Genomic DNA, 8,642 nt, shown 5'->3' on the forward strand with positions numbered 1-8,642 from the left:
CGGCGTGTATATTCCTTATCACCGGATCATCCAGTGAGGCAAACTGCCTCTGGACATAATGCTCCGGTGAGTGCAATTCTTCCAGCGCTGGACCTTCCGGTGAGAACAATTTCTCTGGGACTTTTTCCAATTCAATCAAACTTTGTCTCGGCTGCGGTGGCTTCTTGATGTATTACATCCATGAGACCTACTAACATATATTCTTGACAAACATGTTAGTCCCATTGACTATATTGTCATTAATTACCAAAAACACAATCATGACCTAATAGGGCCATCTTGGCTGCAAGCTCCCCTTTTTGGTGATTGACGACAAAACAACCAAAGCAAGAGGCAAATGATACCAATTTAGATCAATTAAGAGATAACATGATTTCAAAAGTTCATAAGGCCATACCTCTTTGCTTGGATGCATGGTAAGAACAAATTTTGATACTAATTGTAAGGCAATCATGTTCGTACCAATTTATATCTCCTGTTTTTGCTACAATCTCCCCTCTTTTTATATCTCCCTCGATCGACCCATTCAAGAGCTTCTTCATCTCCCTTGTCAACTCAAGATGCATCCCCCTTTGTCAACAATCTACTCGAGATAGTTCTTGCATCTTGCTTTCTCTTTCTTCTTGCTTTGGTCTGAAAAATTCTTCCACTTTGTCAACAATCTCAAAAAGGCTACAAATTCATGTTGAGCTCAAGGGAAAAATATTAGAGCATTTTGGGAGAGAGTTTCATAAGCTATGATCCATGAGGTATTGATACCAATTGAATAGATATACCAATTGAAAGAATAGGAGGTACTGATACCAATTACAAAAGACAAACAAGGATCACAAATCATGAAACTCACATGATATAGTCTAAACTCACCCTATATGTGTGCATTCATATGATGAGAGTAAAACATATGCACAACTAGACAATATGATAAGATAGGAAGTTTCAGACATATCATGTATGGAGGTAGCTTAAATGTAGAAAATGAATTGATAATGATACCAATTGAATCTTTTAAGCATTGCATACTTTCGGAGACTTGTTGATCACTTCATAAGACTACAAAAGATATCACTTGAAAACATGCTAGTCTCAAAATCTCGACCCATAAGATATACTCCCCTAAAAGTGTGCCTATAAGTGTTGAATATTTGTAAGAGATATGCACTTGTTATTGATAACAATAGGGAATTTATCCTATGGATTGGTTCATGGCACATAAGGAATACTAATTGAAGATCTAGTGATTACCAATTGAAGGACTAGTACCATGAAAGAAACCTACAACTAACAAACCATGTAAGTTGCTCATGGATAAGAACGAAATACAAGCAACCTACCATATGAGACTTACACTAGATATTGCAATAAATTGAAATAAGCACATGTAATTCTAGACGACAAAGGTACCAATTGAAAACATTTTATATCTAGTACCTTTCATTTTTGGATGGGGATTTGGGTATATGATGATCATGATCTTCATCAATGTGCCCAATCTTGTATACTTGGCTTTTTTCTTGAATTTTCACTTAATCTTGTGTGCCAAGTCTCCAAATCCCCGAAGACCTGTGGACTTTAAGTCTTTTTTGGAACCCAAACCGATTAGGGCCCTTTCATGTTGGTGATGACTTCATTGAGCACCCAAATAGGTTGGTCCCACCCCCGATCCTTTCTCTTAACCATGTGTGCAACCACTTTGCCATTGTTCTTCTTCTTGAGCTTGTAGTGGTTGCTCTTAATCTTGTTCTTATAGTTAGGCTTGGTGTAGATGTTAGAGGTCCTTCTGGAGAGGTTTATTGTCTTCTTCTTCTCCTTGGTCTCCTTCTTGATTTGCTTACATTAGAAGGACTTGTGGCCTTCTTGGTGGCGTTTGAAGCATGTTACGGTGGACTCCTCTGCAAGTTTCTTCACCATGGTAGCATGGTTATCTTGAGGAGATTGGACATGGTTCTTGCCTTCTTGAGCTTCTCCACTTCTTACTTGAGCTCACCATTTTCTTGTGCAATGAGTTCATTAGATGATTCTACGACAACATTCTCAATGCATTTCTCATTGCAAATGGGTGAGCTAGATAAATCAATTAAATCATCACAGGAAGTGGAAGCATCTACCTTAGGTTTGAAATTAAAGAGAGATGTAGATTGCTTTAAAGGGATCTTAAGTTGAGATTCAATGCCCTCAAATTTTACCTTAAGTCTTTCATATTCCTTATTTAGCAATTCAAATTTGCTCAGTAATTGTTTATACTTAGATACAAAAGTAGCATGAATACCATTAAAGGCATTGAATTTCTTAAGCTTTTTAGATTGTTTCTTAAGGGCCATTTGTTGCTCATTGATCAAATGAAGGATTTCATCATATGAGGGAGAATCCTCATCGGATTCATCATCACTTACCTTTGGCCATAAGTGAAAGTGCATCTAGGCCCCCTAAGTGGGTTTTGGCTTATTAATGACAAAACGATTAAGGATCTAATATGTTTATCTAAGTCATGAACAGGTTTAAGTCTTAGTTGAGAAGACATATGACGTTTGACGCCCGTCAAAAAGAAAGGAGAAGAAACTAGGAGTACTCAATAGGATTTAAATTCTTTTATTTTTGAAATTGAGTCTAGGATAGCTGCTCTATTAAGAGGGTTGCATTTGATTGCTTGATTAGTGTCTCAATGCTCAAGATATCCTTTAGAACCAACAAGTTGAGAGACACACTCACCCACGGACACTGGGTTAGTTTTGCAAAAGACTGAGTCCGGAGTCTCCGGTGTTCACCGGATACTCCGGTACTCAGTATTTAGTCCGGAGTCTCCGAGGTAGACTCCGGCAGAGGGTGCTCGGTTCTGATTTATTTTGTTAAAAAAAGGACCGGAGTCTCCGGTGTTCACCGGATACTTCGGTAGTTGGTGAGTTTTAAGGCCGGAGTCTCCGAGGGAGACTCCGCTAGAGGTCAATCGGTTAAGTCTTTATTTTTATTGAAAAAGACCGGAGTCTCCGGTGTTCACCGGACACTCCGGTAGGAGAAAATGTTTTAACCGGAGTTTCCGAGGGAGACTCCGGTAGGGGTGTCTCAGTTAGCATTTATTCTTTTTGATAAAAAGACCGGAGTCTCCAGTGTTCACCGGATACTCCGGTACCTGGAGAGGCCGGAGGGTCCGGTAAGTCTCCAGACTTAGTTTTCTCGATAGCCCTGTCAGGACCGGAGACTTCGGTGTTCACCGTAGACTCCAATAACTTAACAGAATTGTAACGGCTAGTTCTGACACGTTCTGTGACCGTTCTGACGCCGTTTTTGGATTTGTGACCAGATACTCCGGTGTTCACCGGATACTCCAGTCAGGTCTGACAGAACAGTAACGGCTAGTTTTTTTAGAGAGGGCTATAAATACTCCCACACCCCATGGCATTAAATGCTTGTTGTTGCTGGCGAACTCTAGACTCCTTGAGCATTTTAAGAGCATTCAAAGTCCCTCCAACCACCTCTAGTGAAAAGTTTGCAAAATTTAGTGAGTTTGGGTTTGTTGTGAGTTTAAACCAATTGAGCATTGAGTTCTTCCTCGAGCATTCGCTGTGATCTTTACTCTTGAAGCTTTGTGCTTCTAGACGGCAAGGCGTCGCCCGTAGAGCATCCAATCTTTGTAGAGTGCCACGGGAAGTTTGTAATCAACTTCAAATTGAGTAAGGAAATTCTAGCTTGATCTTTGTGGTCGCTAGAAGAGGATAGGGTTGGAAAAGACCCGGCTCTTTGTGAGCTCCTCAACGAAGACGTATGCACTTCTTTGTGAGGTGGCTGAACTCCGGGATAATCTCTCACGTTCTTATTTGTGCAATTTACTCAATCGTGTGAATTTGTGAATTTACATATAAATTGCCTTAGTGATCATCTTGCTAGTATTATTTGTTGTTTTAGCTGTGTGATAACTAGTAGACATAGCTACAACTTTAGATTCTAGCTGCTCGCTTTAATTCGTAGCTGTTCTTGATTTTCTGTATAGACCGGAGACTCCGGACCAGACCGGAGTATCCAACCTTCACCGGAGTATCCGACAGATTTAATCCGCTGTTTTAGTTTTAATTTTTAGAAAAGCCTATTCACCCCCCCTCTAGGCACTTTCAATAAGGCACTTTGTGAGATGACTTGCACGATGATGATCTGCATGATGATGACTTTGAGAAAGAGCTTCTTTTGGAGGAGTGGATGGTGAAGCTTCCATCACTTGAGCTTGACTCTTTATCTTCACTCACCCATCTTCCCATGCTTGCAAATGCATTGCTTCTTCCTCTTGTCTCCCTCTTGTACTTGGTTTTCTTCTCTTTCTTACTTTGATCAATTGTTTTGACTTAGTCTTTCAAGAAGATTGGATGATCAATCTTTGCATTGATCCTCTTGATGTTCTTCTCCACTTATAGCATGAGCTTTGCCATCTTGGGATCAATCTCTTCATCACTTGAGCTGCTTTGATCATCTTCTGCTTCGCTCTCTTCATCTTGATCTTCACCATCTTCACTTGAGCTTGACTATTGCTCTTGTCTTCTCATCTTCACCTTCATATGTGAACATGATGCTTACTTTCTTGCGAGGGCAAGTTTCTTGGTGTCGGATGAGGTAGAAGTGTCAACCCCCATGTTCATGGTCATATCGTGGGCGGTGATCTTGCCTAAAACTTAGCTTGGAGTCATCTTGCTCATGTCGTGGTTGTCGTAGATGATGGAGACAATTAACTTGTACTTTGGAAGAAGAGCTTAGAGTATTCTTCTCACCACTTGAGCATCTTCAATCTTTATCAAACCTAGCCTATTGATCTCATTGACAAGAATATTCAATATATGAGTACATGTCATTAGCATTTTCATGGGCAAGTTGTTTGATGCTATTAAGTTTAGTCACAAGAATATGATATTTCTCATTACGCACATCCTTTGTGCCTTCATGTATTTCAATGAGACTATTCCAAATATCAGGTGCATTAGTGGGAGAATATACTTATTAAATGCATCAACACATAAAGATGATAAAAGGATACTCTTCGCTAAAGCATCAAATTGTTTCTCCGCTTTGGTGATGCGTTCTTTTATCCCCTCTTCGGTGATCCTCCAAACATCTAGACTATTTGCTTGCAAATAACATATCATTAGAATTTTCCAGCGGGGGAAGTTAGTACCGTCAAAGTGTGGAGCACTACTAATATTCATCCCTAACCTCGGGTGTCACAACTTTCGGGGGTTAAGCCCAATTGAAGAGCACGAGGCTTTGATACCAATTGAAGGGAATCGAGAACGTCCTAAGAGGGGGGGTGAATTATGACACTTAAAAGTTATTGGCTCCAAAACTTTCACAAGATAAACCTATATCAATTTCTATCTAAATGTGCTCTAGGTTTATCTAGTGTGTCTACTTCTACCGCTCATAAGGATTTTAAAGTAAATTGCAAGTATGTAAATGCGGAAACGTAAATAAGGTAGAGAGACAAACTCGGCACGAGGGATTTTTATCCCATGGTATTGGTGGCACACAAGCCACCCCTAGTCCATATTGGAGCTCCACAAAGGATATACTCCCGGTCGCCAAGTCTTTTCCGGTCATAGCTCTTGAGATACCAAGTCACCAAGACAAGACCTCAAGCACGATGAGCCACCAAGCTACCAAGACTAGGTCTCACCACTAACCTCTCTTCCGGTCACTTGTACACCGTCTTCACTTCGGAGCTTTAGTCACAAAAACAAGGGCCTCAACATCCCCGCACAATCGTCTTGTCGCCACTCCACACCAAGTCGAAGGGTCAAGAAATTACCGGCGAGTTACAAAGACTCCAAGGTGCTGGCATACCAAGAGGTACAAGCTTGGATCACTTCTTGATCCACACTCTAAGTTGCAACACCTAGCAACTCTTCTCTCTAGGCCTATAAGCATTAATCACTCACTAATAGTGTATTTAATCACCTTGGATGAACACTTTATGCTCTTGGATGGCTTAGATGTCTTCTTAGGTGTACAAGGGTTTCTTTGGAATCCAGCAACATCAAATGAATGAGTGGAGGGGTATTAATAGCCTCAGCCCTGTAGCCGTTATCCCAACGGCTCACATATTCTGTGAACACCGGATGATCCGGCGTTAACAGAGGTACAAGCACCCTACCATCCGGTGTGTACATTCTCAAAAACTAGCCGTTGGAACTCCACTCAGAGTTCTTCTCATCACTGGACTATCCGGTGAGTTATCCTGAGCCAGACCGTGCCAAAAATTTTCTGTGCACAAAATACTCTGGTGTACACTATCTTCATCACCAGATCTTCAGATGTGTAGAACTTTTTCTTTTCTGAGTTTTTCACACACTCTGTTAAATGCTCCGGTGAAGCCTTCGATGTGCATCACTTTATCACCGGACTATCCGATGAGTTATAGTCTTCTGCACCATGACACAAGTCACAAAATGCTTCGGTGTGATTATCCATCTCATCACCAGATCATCTGGTGCCTTATAATCCATTTCCTCCGAAAATACTAAGCTTCTGTTAAATAGTCCGGTGTACATCTCTTTTGATCGCCGGACCTTCCGGTGAGTGCAATCCACTCTGACTCGTTCCGACAGAATTGCTCCGACGTGTATATTTCTTATCACCGGATCATTCGGTGAGGCACACTGCCTCTAGACATAATGCTCTGGTGAGTGCAATTCTTCCGGCGTCAGACCTTTCGGTAAGAATAATTTCTCTGGGACTTTTTTCAATTCAATCAAACTTTGTCCCGACTGCAGTGACTTCTTGATGTATTGCATCTATGAGATCTACTAACATATATTCTTGACAAACATGTTAGTCCTATTGACTATATTGTCATTAATCACCAAAATCACAATAATAACATAATAGAGCTATTTTCACTACAGATACTGACTCATAGGATATATCAACATGTAAGTTGTTCCTTTGGTGACATTATAGTTATCATCTAGGAATTGACATGTATCAAATAGCATCCCTTTCTTTAGCAATAAGAAATGATAATTGTTCAATTTTGGATGTAACTGTAATTAACAATTGCCAATGGATCAATACTTCTAAGCCACTAAGAAACCTCCTGGTAAATGAATGCACATGTACAAGTATTACTCAAAGAAATTGCTGAAATTTTTTCATAGGGCTTGGTTCTGTTGGAGGCAGGGAAGATTGGAGCGGGCTAGGGTATATGGCTGCTTTTGGGCTTAGGCCGATGCACATATACTTAGGTCTCTTGGCCCCAGTGAGAAACGGCCCTAGCCCAGCTTCACCTGATGAGGGTTGTTTTTTCCCATTAAAAACCTCATAGAATATCATCCCACCCCTAATAGAGTAATTACCCGCCGCGAAATGGGGAACGGAGCCATTGCTATCTGTATCTACAGACCAAACGTCCAAACACGTACTCAGATTTTTGGACCCAGACCGAACATCGAATGCCTCGAGTTTTTTTTATTTTTATATTTTTTTGAGTTAAAATTTAAATAAATAGATTCCTGGTGAAGATATTTGCAAAACTAGGCGCCTGCAGCCCTCTGAGAGGGCGGTTACGGGTCCTAACCGCCCCCTCAGAGGGCGGCAAGAGGGGCTAACCGCCCTCTCAGAGGGGGTCGGGTGGGCCGACATGTTTGGTAGGCCTAGTAGGGACCACCGGTGTCGAGGGCTCGTCGTGCGTGGGCTGTGTCCGAAGCGGTGCACTGGAAACCTGGGATCACTGAAGGACGTCGTAGTCAGGTGTGCCCCCGAAGAAGTCACGGACGATGTCGGGGCCAGCCTCATCCTCCTGACTAGGGTAGGAGGACTGTGAAGGCTCGGCAGGCGTCCATGTGTACTAGCTGGAGGGGCCTATGAACAAATAATCACGTTAGATACGAACAATATGGTATCGAAAGTAGTAGTAAAAAATGTATAATTGTACCTGCATGGTACGACGATGCAGCAGAAGAAGGCCACACTGACGTGCCATAGTACGTTGCGGGCGGGGTAGGGCGTGGGGCCACCGAAGACGGACCGGCCTCGTCACCGAAGTAACCTAAGCACAATACTAACTTAATTTGCTGAAAGTATTAGAAACTAGGAAGAAGGGTTCCCGGAGTACCTGACTGTGGACGCATAGGGCTCGATCTACGAGGCTGCGTCGAGACTTGTGCAGACGGACCTAATGAATGTTTAATAACAATAAGTAAAGGATATTGGTCAACATTATTCAAAAGTATAATTCGTACCATGTTGCTCCGACCCTCCAAGACGTAGTAGAAGGGGTCGTGTGGGTGCCGACACTGAAGAACGTTGGTGCACGTCTGATGGCCGAGACGACTCGGCGTGTACACCACTCGTCCTGGGAGGCGGCCCTGCTACATCTGTGGTAGATCGGCAGGAGGTGAGCTTCAAGGCGCGCGTCGTCTTGTCGAAAACCCGTCTAATGAAGCTCGCCACATCCGACGCACTTAGGTGATGCCCTTGCCGGACGCGGTCCATGGCAGCAGCTGCATCCCTATTTACGTCATAAATGATATCTGTCTGCGGATACGAATAAAAGTGAACAATTAAAGTATACGGTTATGTTCATTCAATATGGGGTACGGACTTCAAAAAGTTACTTACTGCTAAAGCGGCGTCCTCGTCCCAATGCACCGGGTATGTCTCCGTTGTCG

This window comes from Phragmites australis, chromosome 13 (assembly GCF_958298935.1).
Source record: "Phragmites australis chromosome 13, lpPhrAust1.1, whole genome shotgun sequence".
NCBI lineage: Eukaryota > Viridiplantae > Streptophyta > Magnoliopsida > Poales > Poaceae > Phragmites > Phragmites australis.